Source organism: Limulus polyphemus, unplaced genomic scaffold, assembly GCF_000517525.1.
Source record: "Limulus polyphemus unplaced genomic scaffold, Limulus_polyphemus-2.1.2 Scaffold196, whole genome shotgun sequence".
In the NCBI taxonomy this organism is placed as follows: Eukaryota; Metazoa; Arthropoda; class Merostomata; order Xiphosura; family Limulidae; genus Limulus; species Limulus polyphemus.
The window spans coordinates 570893-587681 of record NW_013665806.1 but is presented as its reverse complement, the minus strand read 5'-3'; positions in this window follow the sequence as shown (position 1 = coordinate 587681).

Below are 16789 nucleotides of genomic sequence, written 5' to 3'. Positions count from 1 at the left end.
CCTAAGTTAGCAGTGTAAGACTAGAGGGAAGGCCGCTAGTGATCACCGCCAACCGCCAAGTTTTGGGCTACTCTTTTACCTACGAATAGTGGGATTGACCGTCACATTATAACACCCACACGGCTGAAAGGGCGAGCATGTTTGGTGTGACAGGGATTCGAACTCGCGACTCGCAGATTGCGCGAAATATTGTATGACGGACTTTTGAATTAATGACTGTGATCTTAAAGTTGATATCGAAACCAACAGACTAAATAATAAATAGATATAACTCAGAAAACTAAAATGAGTAAAACAACTGCACAATACTATTGCCCAGTAGACATTACATAACAAGATAAATTTAGAAGCGTAGATTGTAGTCTCGAACGTTTTGTTTATTTGCGCAAAATTTAAAATAAACAAACGAAGCTACTCGAGGACTATTTGTGCTAACTATCCTTAATTCTGAAGTGACAGACTATAGACAAAGCAGCTAGTTAGCACTACCCACAGCCAACTCTTGGCCTTCTCTTTACCAACGAATAATGGGGTTTACCGGAACATTATAACGTCCCCACGGCTGAAAGGACGAGGAAGTTGTGGGTCGAGTGCTCTAACAACCACGCCATGCTAGGCACAATCTCGAAAGAGAGGGAAGATATGGGAGTTAAAACCCTCAAGTGATATGAATAACTATTCTTAGCTTTTCGCTATTACAAATCTTGTCTATTCTACGTTCTAACACAGTTTATCTGACATTAAACACCGTCCAAGAAAGTTATCTTCACAAAGAAATTGGTCGTTCCCCATTCACTACTCAAGGGGGAAGAAAACCACCCGAAACCTAAGCTAATCACAAAACAACAAACCCGAATTAATTCGCTACCTGAGCCTTAAAGAAAATCTTAAATGAATTGTTTTAAAATTTGAACGGAATAAAAAATAACCAAAACGAAAACCACGAAGAGACTTTGAAAAGAAATGGTGAGTCAAGAAGAATATAATTTATCAATGTTTATCAGAATTATAATACGAATCGTTTATGAAAAACAAGTCTTAACATTAAGTATCACCTTTCTTTCGCGATTTAGATATATTCACACAAATTAATTTACAAACAAATGTATTAAAAAGCAGAATTTAATACTTTGTTATGTTTGTGGTGTTACTTTTGTTGTTCATGTTCATATTTAGAACATTGATCTTTTAAACTCAAAAACGAAGCCTTTCAAATTCTTTTGGGTGCATTAATTCACTAGGTAGTACCCCACCCTCCCCAGTGACTCAGTTGCAAATCTGAAGTATTATAACGCTAGAATAAGGTTTCAATACCCGCGGTGAATATAGTATAAATACCCCATTGTAGCTTTGTGCTTAACAACAATTTGCTAGTAATAATCCTGTTAGTTTATTTCGAAGTATTGTTTGACTTATGGTATAGCTACACAATAGGCTGTGTGCGCTTTGTTCACATCACAGTGAATCGAATCCAGGATTTTAACGTTGTAAGTCCATAAACTTACGGCTAAGCCAATGGGGGACATTTCAAAGGCAGCGGCGCCATATTTGTGTGTATATTAGTGTTATAATTGTCAGCTTATTTCAGTAGGTTATCTGTGTTCTGTCCACAACGAAAACTCGAAACCCAGGTGTTAGTGTTGTAACTGTCAGTTTATTTCAGTAGGTTATAATTTTTCTGTCTACTGTTGTAACTGTCAGTTTATTTCAAGACCATTTGCAGCTGAACATATTTAGTTGATCTTTAGTCTCAAGCTCTCTCTTTTTTTTAAGTATAAAAATTGAATTCATATGTTGCTTAAGATAATATTTTAATTTAATGGCATAGAATTATGACATTGCGCTTATATAAATCATGTGTGTAACACATTGACTTATGCATTTAACTACTGGCATGTTCTGGAAACAAGATCTTCAAAATGTTGGTGGGCTCGATTAAAAAAATCCATTTATGCCCATATTTTTGCAATATTGAACTTAACATATAATTGTGATCTAGTTTTGTGATGTAAAATATTATGCTTATGTAGTTATAGCGCAACTGCTTATGATATTTTAAGTTCTATACATAGTATACATTCTTCTGATGAAGCATTATAATTTTTTGCCTTGAAATAGTCGTATGCCCCTTAGACCCATGTAACATTATCATGCTTTGCATGCTGATTCTGCTTCGCACAATATGTTTTGGCTTTTTTATGTCATAAATTAAAGGCCTCCCCCTTTCAAACATTCTGCCTAATAATACTCATAATTAGTAAGTAAACTCAAAATGAAACTATTATTTTAACTTGGTTTGACTTGTTTAGTTTACTTTAGGACTATATAGTCAACATTGGTTAATCCAAAATACTATATTATTTTAGTTGAAGTCTCTCCTTTCATATAAAGTTAAATACTGAAAATCTGGTTACACTGTCATAAACCTAACTTTTTAAAAGTTAACTGGTATCATAACATCATTGTAAAAATGAAACATTACTGTACTTAGTGTGGAGAAAAAAAAACATTGTTACTTGCTAACACACAGACTTTCTAGTTTTACTCTTATTCATTCCCTCATAGTTTCAACCTTGTAACTATAAAGTTTTCTTTTACAAAATAAATTTATGTTATTCTAACTTTTATGTTGTTTGACTTTAAATTTAGGTTACTTGAAAAAAACACTAGATTTCATTTTGGCTTAAGTACTCGTTTATCTTATAGTTATAGTTATTCATTTCACTTAAGTGGTTACAAAGCATGTGAGTAAATAGCTATAGATACAAAGTTTTGTTGTCTATGTGATATATTTTCATGAAAATTCGAGCTCTTTTGAACAATTTAACTCAAAATATATATACAATATGGCACAAAGAGGAGATTGCTTTAAGGCTTAATAAAAGTACCTTGTTGATGTTTGGCTCTTTGTTTAAAAATACGGTATTTTTATTTTTTAATAGATATAATAAGATTTTATTGAGCTACAATGTTTTTAGACATGAGGATTTTTTTTGTTATATTCACCAAATAAAATTGCCATCAAATCAGATAAGGTCAATACATGGTTGACGAATACAAAATATTCTGATGACTTAAATCTTTATTGAATATTATTTTTATTCATCCTATTCAAACACCGTACATAAATAAATTGTCTAATTGGCTAAGTAATTATTTCTAATTGCAACCATGATATGTTTTCAATAAACACGTTATTACCCTAATAATACATAGAAGACGCAAAGTTTGAAAATTGCGCAAATGGTGACCTTCAGAAGAGGTCTGTGATATGAAACCGATGTTAATTTGAAAATTACTTTTAAAATGTGAATTAAGATAAGAACGATGAACACCATGTTAGAATAATGCAAGGGGAGGGATTAAGTAGGCAGAACACACATGTTTTGCTGTTGTTGTTGTTTTGCTTGACGGGAGGAGGGATCTTGTAGTCCATAATCAAATGTAATCGATTATTAGGCATGTCAATACCAATAGTCGCCCTGCTTTACCAGACAGTACAAGGCGGAATGTGGCAGGATTCCAGGTTATCTGCGGGCCTTCGTCGAAACCTCATAAACAGGCTCAAACCCGAGAATACTGGTGTCGACTAAGCTGTCTGTGGGTTGGAGGGGTTGTGTTCTATAAATAAGTTTGGTGTGCGCACACGTGAGCCTGTAGAAACAGAGCTTGACCTCATGTTTTTTCTTTGTTTATATTTTCACACAGTAAACTTCAAGTGAATTTTAGGACAGAGTATTTTTGTAACCAGAACATCACAACTTTAATCCATACTCTTGACCGAGTTTCTCTGACAAGTCACAATACTTTTCAGTCATGGCTTTTTCCTATTTAAGATCAAATTCTTAATCTTTTTGGCTATCTTTGTTTTCAACCTGCTAGTTGAAATTAATTATTTTCTATGTTACTGTTTCAAATCCTCACCTTTCCACAATACTGCTTATAATAATAATGATAATTTCAGTCCTTATAACTCCTTACCCATTTCATGGACAGCCTCGTCCCGAACATTAAAATTAACATCAATGGCCAGATTACAGACTTAATAATAGGTCGAAAAATGTGGTAATTGTTTTCTTCAAGTGACATGCAGAGTGCCACAACACGCACACAGAAAGAAGAAAAGTTAATACACAAAAAATATTAATAATAGTCAAATAGAAACTCCAATAAAACTACATTAAACAAATTACAAATAAAAATTTAAGATGTAATTCAGCAATAAAATTAAATCAACTCAAAATACAAAGCAATAATAACGTTAAAATGCAAGATACATCAACGTAAAGACTATTTACAATATATACAGTGTCAATTAGTTGGTCCGGATGTTTCTCCTGGGTAGCCAACATTCAGATAAAGACCAGCTGACAATGCCGACACCAGAGCCCACTCCAGCCCCTTTTAAGCCAGAACTGCCACAGTCATGAGGAAGCCGAGTAAAAATCATGAGATGGCGCATTGGAAGCTGTTAAGAAAGAAAACATTGTTATCACCCAAAATGATTGCACCTCTGACAGGACTATCATATTATTCGCCCCAAGAAACATTCCCAAAGATAAAATATATTCTAAGCGCCGGGGAAGGCCTGGGTGATATCACTTTTGGTATGGGTATCTCCAGTGGCCCTATATTTTTAAAAATGGGCACCAACGTTGCTCTCCGCAACTCTCTACAGCTGGCTAAGTGATACTGGACCAAACCTCACTGGCTGTGGAACGGGAGTTGCCTAAACATTTCCAGATAGAAATAAAAGAACATTCCATATTTCAGCAGATACCGGTCCTAAAACACCACAGCTAAGAGCAAGCAACCACAAGCATATGCAACTGGGAAAAGGCCTACCTGTTGAAGTTACTCTTGGCCTCCCTTGTGTTATTAGAACACATCATATGCTGAAAACTAACTGTTCTGTATACGTCAAAGAAATTATCTAGGTGTAAAAAAAAATCATTCTTTAAAACCTATATGTTATCACTGATTAAGACACAGTAAAGATTAATATTATGCATTGCAATTACCAGTAAGTCAGACAAAAAACAACAATAACAAAGTACCACAAGCAATGACTTTGGTTAAAATGATCTAGTTTACTATTTTATCCAAGAATGAGTTTTTATTAATTTCTAGAAAGTAGGCGGTAGAATGTCTGCATCTACAATTACTTGCAACCATTTTTTTTGTTTCTTTGCTGTTAAGTACAAAGGTAAACAATAGGTCGTCTTTGCTTTGCCCACCAAGGGTATCAAAACCCGGATTTTAGCGTCAGAATCCATAAGACTTACTACTGAGCCACTGGGGGGCTCCACACTTAAGTATAACATCCTAAATTCGAATGTATCAGATATAAAATACCTCGAAGTAAGTTTGCATATAACTACTCTGGATGAATAGGAAGCAGTCTTATAGAATAATATACATATTAAACACATAATCGTGGCAACTCTCCGATGGTCGCTGCGTATTGTGGACCCCAAAGTAATGCAAAAAAAAAACTTTAAAACTTCTTTACCTATAGCTGATCATTTCGGACGGGTCTCCTAAGAAAAATTCACAGAGTAGTTTCAAGTGCTAAAAATACCTCTGTGTTTGCTATGCATACAATATAGAGTAACTAATTTTTTGATAATTTGGGACGTAGTGCTAACAGCCATCCATTGACAAACTGTGCAGCATGAACTTACTGCCAAAGAAACAGAATATAATGGAAAGCAGAAAGTCAAAATTTGTTTTAAACGTAATTACAACATTCACTTGTATTAAAAAGTGTGTTTGTTTGTTTTAGAGCAAAGCCACATTGGGCTATCTGCTATGTCTACCGTGTGGAAACGAACCCTGGATTTTAGCGTTGTAAGTCCATAGAATTACCGCTGTACCATCGGGGGACAAGATGGAGAGCATCTTCAGTGACAGGGTTAGAACCCGCCACCTAACCACTAGGTCATGCCAGACTTGAAAAAAAAGTTAGATAATTTACTGTATACAATAATTAAGTACTTTATACACACATTTCAATGATAAATTGGTGTATCAAAATAAAAATTATATATTTAGTATAGAAGCCAAACAAAGGCTTACTTAAATAAAGAGTTTGGAGCACCCCTCCCTCTAAACCAAGGTTTGTTGGAATTGTTGGAAAGGAAATGATTTCAACATGTTTTTAGCCTGGGTGTTAGCAGTGTATGTGGAATCAGATGGACTTACAAAATAAGATCCAGGGTTTGATTCCCCACAGTGGACAGAGAGCAGATAACACAATGTGTGACTTAACACTAAAATAAAAGCAAACAAACAAAGCTAAACAACTGCATCTCTATGTTCACATCACTGAGAATGATGTAATCCTAAATATAGCATGCTCCACGTTTCACGTGATCAGAGCAGGAGTAATGTTACTGGGGGCCTAGGGGCTAACGTGCTTTAAGGGGTTTATTGATGAAATTGTAATTTTAAATTTTTTCTAATACCTGTGGTATCCTCAAAGCCTCTGAGTCCCGTGTCTGTGGTCCAATTAGCCCATGCGTTAATTCGTCACTGCATGTACTGTATCTACATAAACGGTGTACCTAGTGGGCCATCATTTCCTGGGCATCGCCAGTTTGTTTAATGTTGCATCATTGGTAATATGGCTTCATGCATTTTCACTGATCGTAGCCGGCTAAGCACAGTGTGCTAAATAAAAGCTAGCCATTCAGTGCAGAAGTTATCCATTTCATATAATAATTTATGAGATGATTCACAGCTAATACGAGATATATTAATTCCAACATTTGAATTACTAGGAATTAATTACCATCAATTTCTAGGTAGGCAATAGCTATTTGTGTTCAAACTTTTCTTAAAAATCAAAATGTCTAAAAAAAAGTGGCATAAGTAATTGCCTTTTATCTGAAAGATCAAGCTTTTGAAAAGTAATATTAACTACGAGACGAGGTAGGCTAAGCCTCAATTTTCAGAGTAGTCTAATGCAATGCTGTGCATACGTTTTTAATATTTTTTTTATGACGGTCACCTTTCTAAACATGCGTTTCATTGCGCCCTTCCCCATCCACCCACACCCCGTATATCTTATTTGTGCATATATTGCACATGTTATTTTCCCAAGTTAAATGTTGTTACTATAATAATTAATAGTAGTAATATTTGTACGATAATTTTTAAAACTTCTTTATTATCAAATTTGTACTTACAGGTATAATTTATATGCTCCTGTAGATGCTCTACAGTTTTATGCCCACGTGTCTAATGTAGTGGTATTAATTATTTTCTTATATGTATCCCCAAAATTTTTATTTTTATTCTCAGAAGAAAAAAAAGGTGTACACAGTGACAAACGTAAAGAAGCACACAAAATATTAGCATAAGTGTACCAAAATTTGGAGGAACGGTTATTTGCTACTATTGATATACCTAATTAGTGTTCGCACAAGTCGTGCAAACCCTGGAAAGTCATAGAACCTTATAAATCAAAAAACTTTTTCAGTTCTGGAAATCCTGGAAAATCAATGTTTATTAGGAGGTCCTGGAAAAGTCCTTGAAAGTCTAATCTATTCTTTCACACGTGGGCTTGGCATGGCCAGGTGGTTAGGGAGCTCGACTCGCAATCTGAGAGTCGCGGATTCGAATCCCCGTCCCACTAAACATGCTTGCCCTTCCAGCCGTAGGAGCGTTATAATGTGACGGTCAATCCCACTATTCGTTGGTAAAAGAGTAGCCCAAGAGTTGGCGGTGGGGGGGGGGGTGACTACTGCCTTCTCTCTAGTCTTTAACTGTTAAATTATAGACGGATAGCGCAGATAGCCCTCGTGTAGCTTTGCGTGAAATTCAAGACAATATATACTTTGCTCGTGAGAATGTTACGGTACATCCGTGTTGAAAGGGTCAACAGCTGCAATGTCTTTTACTGGCCAAGTGGGTGATGTCTTTATATCAAAACCGACGAATGGTGTGTGAGAATGACCAGACACGTAGTGGCGACCTCACAAGAGAAAGAATACGTGTTTTTTTGTATGATCGAAGCATTTATTTCTTGTCAGTTCTAACTGCTTATTGTTTAGTTCAAGAGAGAAGGAAGGTTGTCAATCAATTCATTTATATAATAGAGGAAATTGTCCACTCATCTATGATATTACGCATATTGTTGTTTTTACTTTGTGTTATAATAAATATTATAAAATAATGTTTACACTAAACATCATACGTGTCTAGTCTGTTTATCTCTCATTGCTTATATCTCATTCATGTTGACAGTTTCAGACTACTCCCAAATTTCCTGTTTAACTTTGTTGTTATCTTATACTTGCTGGGAACTCAGTTCAACTGAGAATACCATCGATCTAGTAGACTTGATCTTTTGAATGAAATTTTGAGCCCCATTATTGTATATTTTGGGGAGGATCTTCTGCTTTTGAGGGACAATCAGGACTGTGAATATAGTATTGTGATATATGTTATTGATATTATTTTGTCTCTTTATGTTCACCTTCCAGTGGTTCAGTAGTAAGTCTTACGGCTTATAATACTAAAACTCCGGTTTCGATCCTCGTGGTGGGTACAGCAGAGCTAGCCCATCGTGTGTTTTTATTGGTTTTTAATTTCAGCTCTAGAATGAATGAAATTCTTAACAAACTGGTTCATGATTTTACTTGTAATAACCATTTCCTGTGATGACTGATACATATAACAGCACCAACTGACAATAAATAAAATCATTTAGAACATTATAGTTTTCAATATCACTTAAATGTGGGTATATGTTATAGTAAAGAAAACTTACAGATTGCATAACATATTGAAATATAACTTTTTTCATTTCTTCAGAAAGTTCTTTGTTAGGTTGAATCGCAGCAATAAACTAGAAAAATGTTTAAAAGTAATTGTGTGGAAAACCACTTGATATACAACATTGTTATGTGTGCAACAGTAGGAGAGCATCAACAGTAACTGAGGTTGGGAAAAGTAGTGTACTTAATGGATTATAAATGATCATATACATAGTATATATATATATATATGTATCAATCAGACTCATTTGTGAATCAAACTACTCTAAAACAGTATGTACACTATATTTTCTTTCATTTTGAATGCACAGGCGTTCATCTCTTTATTTCACTTTTCAAGACTACGTGAAATAACCTAAGAATATCTCAGTTATGTTACTTCAAGATATACTTTCACCAATATCAAAGAAAACATTGAATCCAACATATTTTTCAGTTGATTTGTTGCAGATTATTTAGTAACTTTCTTTACTTGAGTAGAAATCGCACGCTCTTCAATATATCAGTTTGAATCTAAACCTGAGTTATTATTCCCTGCATTTACAACATATACAGACCACGCTGCGTTTTATTTTTGTTTTTTACTACAGTTGTGGCCAATCACTGTGGTTTTGCACCAAACGTTTCTCATCTCAATACTTCAAGTCAATATTATTTATTTGTCAGACGAATTTGTAATAGTATACATATTTTTGTATGTAATACGTACCCTAATTCCAATTATGTTACAAAAAGATGTAAAATAGCAGAAATAGACTATTCTGCTATAAAAATCCATCCAGATTATTTTATGTGTTGTCACCCACAAACTGCGTAGTAGTTTCACAAGGAACAACAAAATTAATAGTTATAGCACGGGAATCAGCCCGAATTCCAAGTTTATCCCTTCTGCACTGCCATCTAGGGACCATGAAAAACTCACTACATTAGATAAACACGAAAAATAACTAAGATGAAAACCTCCCAAACTATTTACACAATTCTCATGATTTATAGCCTGCTTTAACTTCTGATGCTGTATTAGAGTACAATATTGTTTTTACAATTCTGTGAGATTTGAATGTACTCAACAGACCATCAAGCGCGATCTAGCGGGGCGCAATAGCACATACTAGCGCCAACTTACAAACAAGATCGCGGTTCGCTCAGGATCTTTCTTTGAACAAATGTCCATCAGCATCCGCTACAAAACTTAACCTGGGCGCTTGGAATATAATGATCTTAACGACCTTTTAGTTTGTTTGTCTGAATCCTTACTCATCATTAATATTCGAATCTAACTATTACTTTCCCCTAGAATTTTTATCCAACAATCTCAACTATCTTAGCTTTAATTCCTCAGGAATTTAACTTCAACTCATTTTTTATAGATGTAGTGATTTTGCAAGGCATTTGACCAACATCTTGCTAAAATATTGCTCGATAGCTCAAAAAGTAAGGGTGGCAATGTCATTTCAGTTATCGATTTTTCAACCAAGCAACTGCCCTAACTGTAGAATAATCATGTAATGTACTAGGTTAAGTAGTTAGCACACAGGATCACCAACAAATGTTGTAATATTTTCAAAACGAGATCCAAAACTCGAGCGCTTTCGAATACTTAACGATTCTTCTTTATTCTCCTGAAGAAGAATAGTCCACTATTGGAAAACGTTCGAGTTTTGGGTCTCGTTGTGAAAATATAATGTACTACACATACATTCAATCGAGAGACACCACTTGATAACCCAGGAAGAAAAAAAAACATAAATAAATCAACTGATAATCCTAACTGTTTGTCAAAAAGTTAAACCAAACAATAACGATTAGGAGGTGGCTCTTAGCATCTCAGTTGATCATCAGAACCAAAAGACTGCTTCTTTATTGGCATTTCCTCATCTGACTCTTCATAAACAGCCATCTATGTACTACCAGTATCTCCCCTTTCTTTAACTGATACGCTGATATGAGATAATATGACACTCCAACTGTCATCATCAGAGTCAATTGGCTCAACTACCACTCATTTTTGAGTAACCTATTATCCAGAGGCTTTATCAATGATTGTCAACGTATTCATTGCACAGATGTACGCCAAACAATCTCATAATTCACTATCTTGAACTGTTGACACACAAGATACGGATCATCCAGCAAGAACATCTAGTCACCAAGATTGAGTTTTCATTTTGTTGAAGCATTTTTATGACGTATATACACCTTACTTATTTGTTGCTACATGGATTCTTGTGCATTGTCTATTCCAGAATATAGTCATTTTACATAATTCTATCGATACTGCAGTATTATTGTACTGGGTAGAGAGCGACAAGACTCACTGGTGGCTATACTTCTTGATCAAGATATTTAAAGAACAACCACTTGTCTGTTGCTCAGTTGCACAATATACTATCGTTACATATGATAGGTACTAAATCCATTCAGGGTTAAACAAACTTAGCAAATTTACACTTGACAGTCTGTACTGCCCTTTCAATCAAACCACCAAATTGAGAATGATATAGTGAAGTGAGCATCTTCATCACTCTCAACACTACAGAGAACTTTGCAAACAGCTGACTGTTGAAGTTAGCTCTTTGATCCCTTCGGATCTCTATAGGTTTACAAAGCATGAAATACAATTTTTAAGTCAACACATCAGTGAACAACTATGCTAACCTGTTAGCTAATTGAGAAGCTTCAGTCTATCTGAAGATGTAATCAACAATTACAAACACATATCATTTAATTCTTTCAGTTTTGGGAAGATAATCAGATATACCCAGGGTAATGCTTTACAGAGGAAAGCCCTCCGCACTGTATAAATTTTCCCTGTTGGGAGCGGTTTTTCTGCTGGGTAGCATACAATGGTGGTGCATATAAGAGGCTTGAGGAGACTTAGCTTCTCCAAATAAATCATTCCACATCGGAAATTATTCTCACCAACTCGAAAGAGGTTGTATACGAGTCACTGGGGAAAGTTCCTTCATTTAGAAGCACGAACTGGTTGTTTCCAATTGTGAAAGCCCCCACATTCGACAGAATAGCCTACCCTAAAAAAATGCTAACTTGCGGCCTATCGCAGCTATCACTCAATATATTTACGTGAATCTAATCAGAAAAACATTTTTGCACATTGGCAAAAGTTTGTAATACTTCCTTGTGACCTCCAAAGAATTTTCTCTTTACCAATTACTGCATCACAGCTTGACTATCACCTCTCATTGACCATAATCGTGGTATAGTACATTATTCTACAGTCATAACTAACTATAAGTATCAGATATTTCGTGAATCAGGGCTTTGTTTGTAAGCTTGTGGTGGTTTCATTTACCATCCTGCATAGTTAGTGCCCAAGATATATCTGAATCATTCAGATGTGTTTTCCGAAGTGTCTGATTAGTTCATGCAAATGCAGCAACATCACTTCTTGTATAGTATGATGTCATTGCTATTGCCATGGCTTGAGCTGCTGCACCAGGTTTCACCAGCTATACTGAGAGTAATGTTGGCATTGTCAATATATTTTGAGGAGCAAGAAGTTTAATGCGGCCTCGATGGACAAATATAGGAATCTCTAACACAATCTTAAATTGTTACACCCCATATGCAGGAATATAGAGTAGTAGAAAAGGGGCATTGTGGTAGCGAGTGGTATTAACGTCTCAAGACTTACTGGATTCATATGGGTTTCAAAGGCACTCATGAGCAAAACAAGAAGTCAAAAGTCATTATGGAGTTACCAAGGGCTGAAGAAAGTAGCAAAATGCATGTGCTGGATAACGTTCAGTGCATTTCATCATAATACCAAAAGGAAAAGCGGGTGGCATCTAGTTATGATCAAAGGGATTAAGAGTTAGGAGCCTCAGAGACCAGAAATGCATACTGACGAAATTCCACCACTGCATCTGGTGGTTGATGATACTATGAGATGTGATGATAAAGTTGTTATCATATGTTGTATCTTCACAACGATAAAGATAGTCCTTGCAACTGCATGATGATACGTCCCACTAGAACCATAGCCTACACTCCTTGTATAATGTCTTGTGGTCGAGGACGTTGGTATGTGATGACAAAGTTGGGTATCACATATCATCTCATCCTGGTGGCAATGATGACATGAGTTATTGCATGCCACTAAAAATTTGGACCAATGATGCCTCATAGTTTAAAATGCATATATCTCTGCATCCAAGAAGAAAATATGGATCTTCTGAGAACATCTAGATTGGATTTCGGTAGAGAAGCCGACAGTTAGGGCCTTTGGGCACTAGTTGGTGGTGAGGTAAAGCAGGTAAACCCATCAGCGTTCAAGAGAATAACAAAAGAGAACCTTAACTGTTTTATAAAAGTTTCAAACAACTTCTTTCTTGGAAGGGATGGACTCGGGGACAAGTGGTTCAATGCCTAGTTGTTGAGTTTAGATGGTCTAGCGCTTGATGTCCTAGATCATTTGGAAAAGATGTGACTTAATGAGTGGTTGGACAAAGTTGTTAAAGAACTTGGGGAAGAGCAATTGAAGGATCTAGCTTGGGTGCTATTTGTTATATAGCAAGGAAATGAACACCCATCACAAACTGATAAATATAGTACTGATACATGCAAAATCTAGCACTGTGAGAAGTCAAACGAGGAAGCACCAGCAGTCTATATGCTTTGATAATTGGTCAAGATGCTGATGATTAACTTTTTTATGGTTGGGATTTACTGCTTGAGGACAGTCACTTGGATGAAAAACGGTGATTAAAGTAAGTGGCATTTCTAACTTTCCGAGATAACAACTGGCGTTTCACAATAGAATGTATGTGTATGTGCAGTACACCGTGTGATAGTCACTCGATTATTTTAGTTAATGACAGTTGATTCACTTAAAACTAAAACTTTACAAGTTATTGAGCGAATTCCGATATATCTAGCAGAATTTCTGCAGAACAGACCACGCGAAGATTGATAGATAAAAAGCTAGATCAGCTTATATCGTTAGATGAAAATCCCAGGGAAAGTTAACAGTTGGGAACAGGGGGGGGGGGGGTTCTTACAAAGAAATTGCAAGGTTTTTACAATCTTAGGTTTATGAGCACTTAGGTTTTGTGGCAAATGTTGTCAGACATTTTCTTACAAGAAACTTTCTGAGCGAACCCCAGATCTTGCATGTACGTCGGGGTGAATATCATACTCAGTATACTCTATATGTATGGATAGCCAAAGTAAGTATAATACAAATATGCACACTGAAAAATCAACACTTTCAGCTGTTTCTCTACCCAACAAGCCCCAAAACAAGGCAAGAAACCATTGCTAAGATACGAAACCAGAAAATGACCAACCCACAAAATTGTTCATCTTGTTTCAGTCGAAGTAACTGTACAAATACTTTACCACTAACTCCAGTTGTCATCGCTTATACTGTACAGTGGATTATAATTTCAGAGTTGATTATAGTTTTATTTATTTTGAGTTTCTATTTCGTGATACCCGAGGAAACAACTATCATATTTTGCAACTTACTATTAAAGCTCTACTTCGATGATTAACGCTAATTTTAAAAGTTCAGAGCAAGGCCACCTCTGAAGTGTGTGTGTGGGTGGGGGGGGGGGACTGAAATAGCCATGTATTTCACCCTTCCATAACTAATATAGAATATATCTTTATTCAAGAATGTTCACGTAATATTTCTAAATTCTTATGCAGTTTTTACAACATATTTCCTTTAACTGCGTGTCTCAAGGTCGTAAACATGTGTTAATCCTTAAAATTCACTTATTGCAACGTTTGTCCTCGAGTCTTAAGCTAATACGTAAATATTTCTACACGGACCTCTTGGAAGTAGTCTTAATCAGTCAGCCAATACAGAAACTCTCTACACCTGACTTAGCTTAAGACTGCATGTAGACCATTCGTTAAAGTTATGTAACTTGTGAAATACCTGACCTTCTTTGTTCACCTAGAGTATTTCATTCAGGCATTTCCGCAGTTCTGTCTCTTGCTTTTTATTTTGTAACCCTCTACCACGGTAGCCAGACGATACAAAAGCCCGGCCAGTTTTGGTAACAGAACACCATGTTTAATAAAGAATTTTATGTTTCAGATTATAGTTGAGTTTGTTTTCTTCAGCTGCTCGTGTTGGTATTATTTTCCGCTTAACTTTTGCGGGAACGTTTTTTACTTCTTATTGGATATGTATCAATGGACCACACTACAAATAATGACGAATACAATTCATGAAATCTTCAAACCTTTATTTTTTGAGCATATTTTAAAGAACATGTAATAAACGAATCTGCGTACATTAATTTCAAAAGCACGTTCGTAAATATTGTCATTTTAATATTTATTTGCGTCATCACGGTCAAAACTAGGGTCATTTTTTAATTTCTATGTATCTGCGTTCAAAATAATTTCTACCTTGTAAAATATTTAAAATGTAATTACCAATAAAAACAATGTAACAAGTTTCGCACTTTTAATTTTATACTTAAGAAAATCCTGGAGAGGAAGGCTCGAACTACACTAACTTAGGCTACATATTTCCTGAGCATTCTAATCTTAGATAACAATTTAACTTTAGACATAATCCCTATAGTTCAGCTGTTAAGCCTTTGATCTAAATTGATCACGTATTTATAACAAACTGCTTTGTGTGCTGTAAATGTAACACACTATGTCGATACTACAATATTCATAGGGTTAATTTACTAGAGTACGTAATATTACATAGGTTCTTGGATTTATCTGGAGGAATAATTTTAATGATTTTCCACTTTCTAAGTTATAATATCTAAACCTGATTTCATTTTAATTTTTATGTATATCGCTACAGACAAATTTCAGCCCTATAGTACTAGTTAAGAACAATGTTGGCTAGTCATTTTTATATAGGCAAATTGAAAACGTATCTTGTCGTTTTGGTAGCAACACATGGGGAAATTTTCATGATTTGCTTTTCAGACATTGTTTGTTATAGATTTCGCGCAAAGCTAAACGAGGGCTATCTGCGCTAGCTGTCCCTACTTTAGCAGTGTAAGACTAGAAGGAAGGCAGCTAGTCATCACCACCCACCGCTAACTCTTGGGCTACTCTTTTATCAACGAATAGTGGGATTGACCGTCACATTATAACGCCCCTACGGCTGAAAGAGCGAGCAATTGTTTGGAACCCGCGACCCACAGATTGCGAGTCGCTTTTGAAAGGTGTAACTTTCTTCTTCAGTTTGCCCCTGAAGAAGAAAGTTCAATTTTTCGAAAGCGCTCGGGTTATAGGGTTTTTATTAATTTCTATAGTTGTATTAAATGTAGTCATATACTTTTGCACATCAGCAGTATTATCTAGATGGCCTGGAAAGGGGTGTAGTGGGATGGTAGTTTTTTCTTTGGAATTTTACGCAAAGCTACACGAGGGCTATTTACGTTAGCTTTCCCTAATTTAGCAGTGGTAGACTAGAGGAAAGGCAGCTAGTAAACACCACCCACTGCCAACTCTTGGGCTACTTTTTTGACCAATGAATAGTAGGAATGGCCATTGCATTATAACGTCCCACGGCTGAAAGGGCGAGCACGTTCTGTGTGACAGGGATGATCGAGTAGATAGAAAAAATAAAAGTGTATCACAACTAATTTTTAGTTCCATGTTTATTTAGTTAATTCTTTGTCAGGTTTCAATAATCATTTTATTCCTGTTGTTCGTTCTGTTTACTAGCAAATTTTATTTTGTTTACGTTATTTTCTTTTTAAATGACAGCGTAAATTTATTACACTATGTACTTGTACCTGGGCAAAGCTATAATAAGGCATGCATCAGTGCATGCTTGTTACAAGCACATATGCATTATTTTCTTTTTAATAGATAGTTACAAAAATGTCTCATCTACAGATCATACTTTTAAATAATGCGTAATTGAATGCTTTTTCTTATCGGCAAGATAACAGCCATCTACTAACATATACACGATTTTTGAATAGAGTTGTTTTAACATTTGTTTAACAACAAGTAAAAGCTTGGAATGGTCTATTCTTTCATTGGGTGTG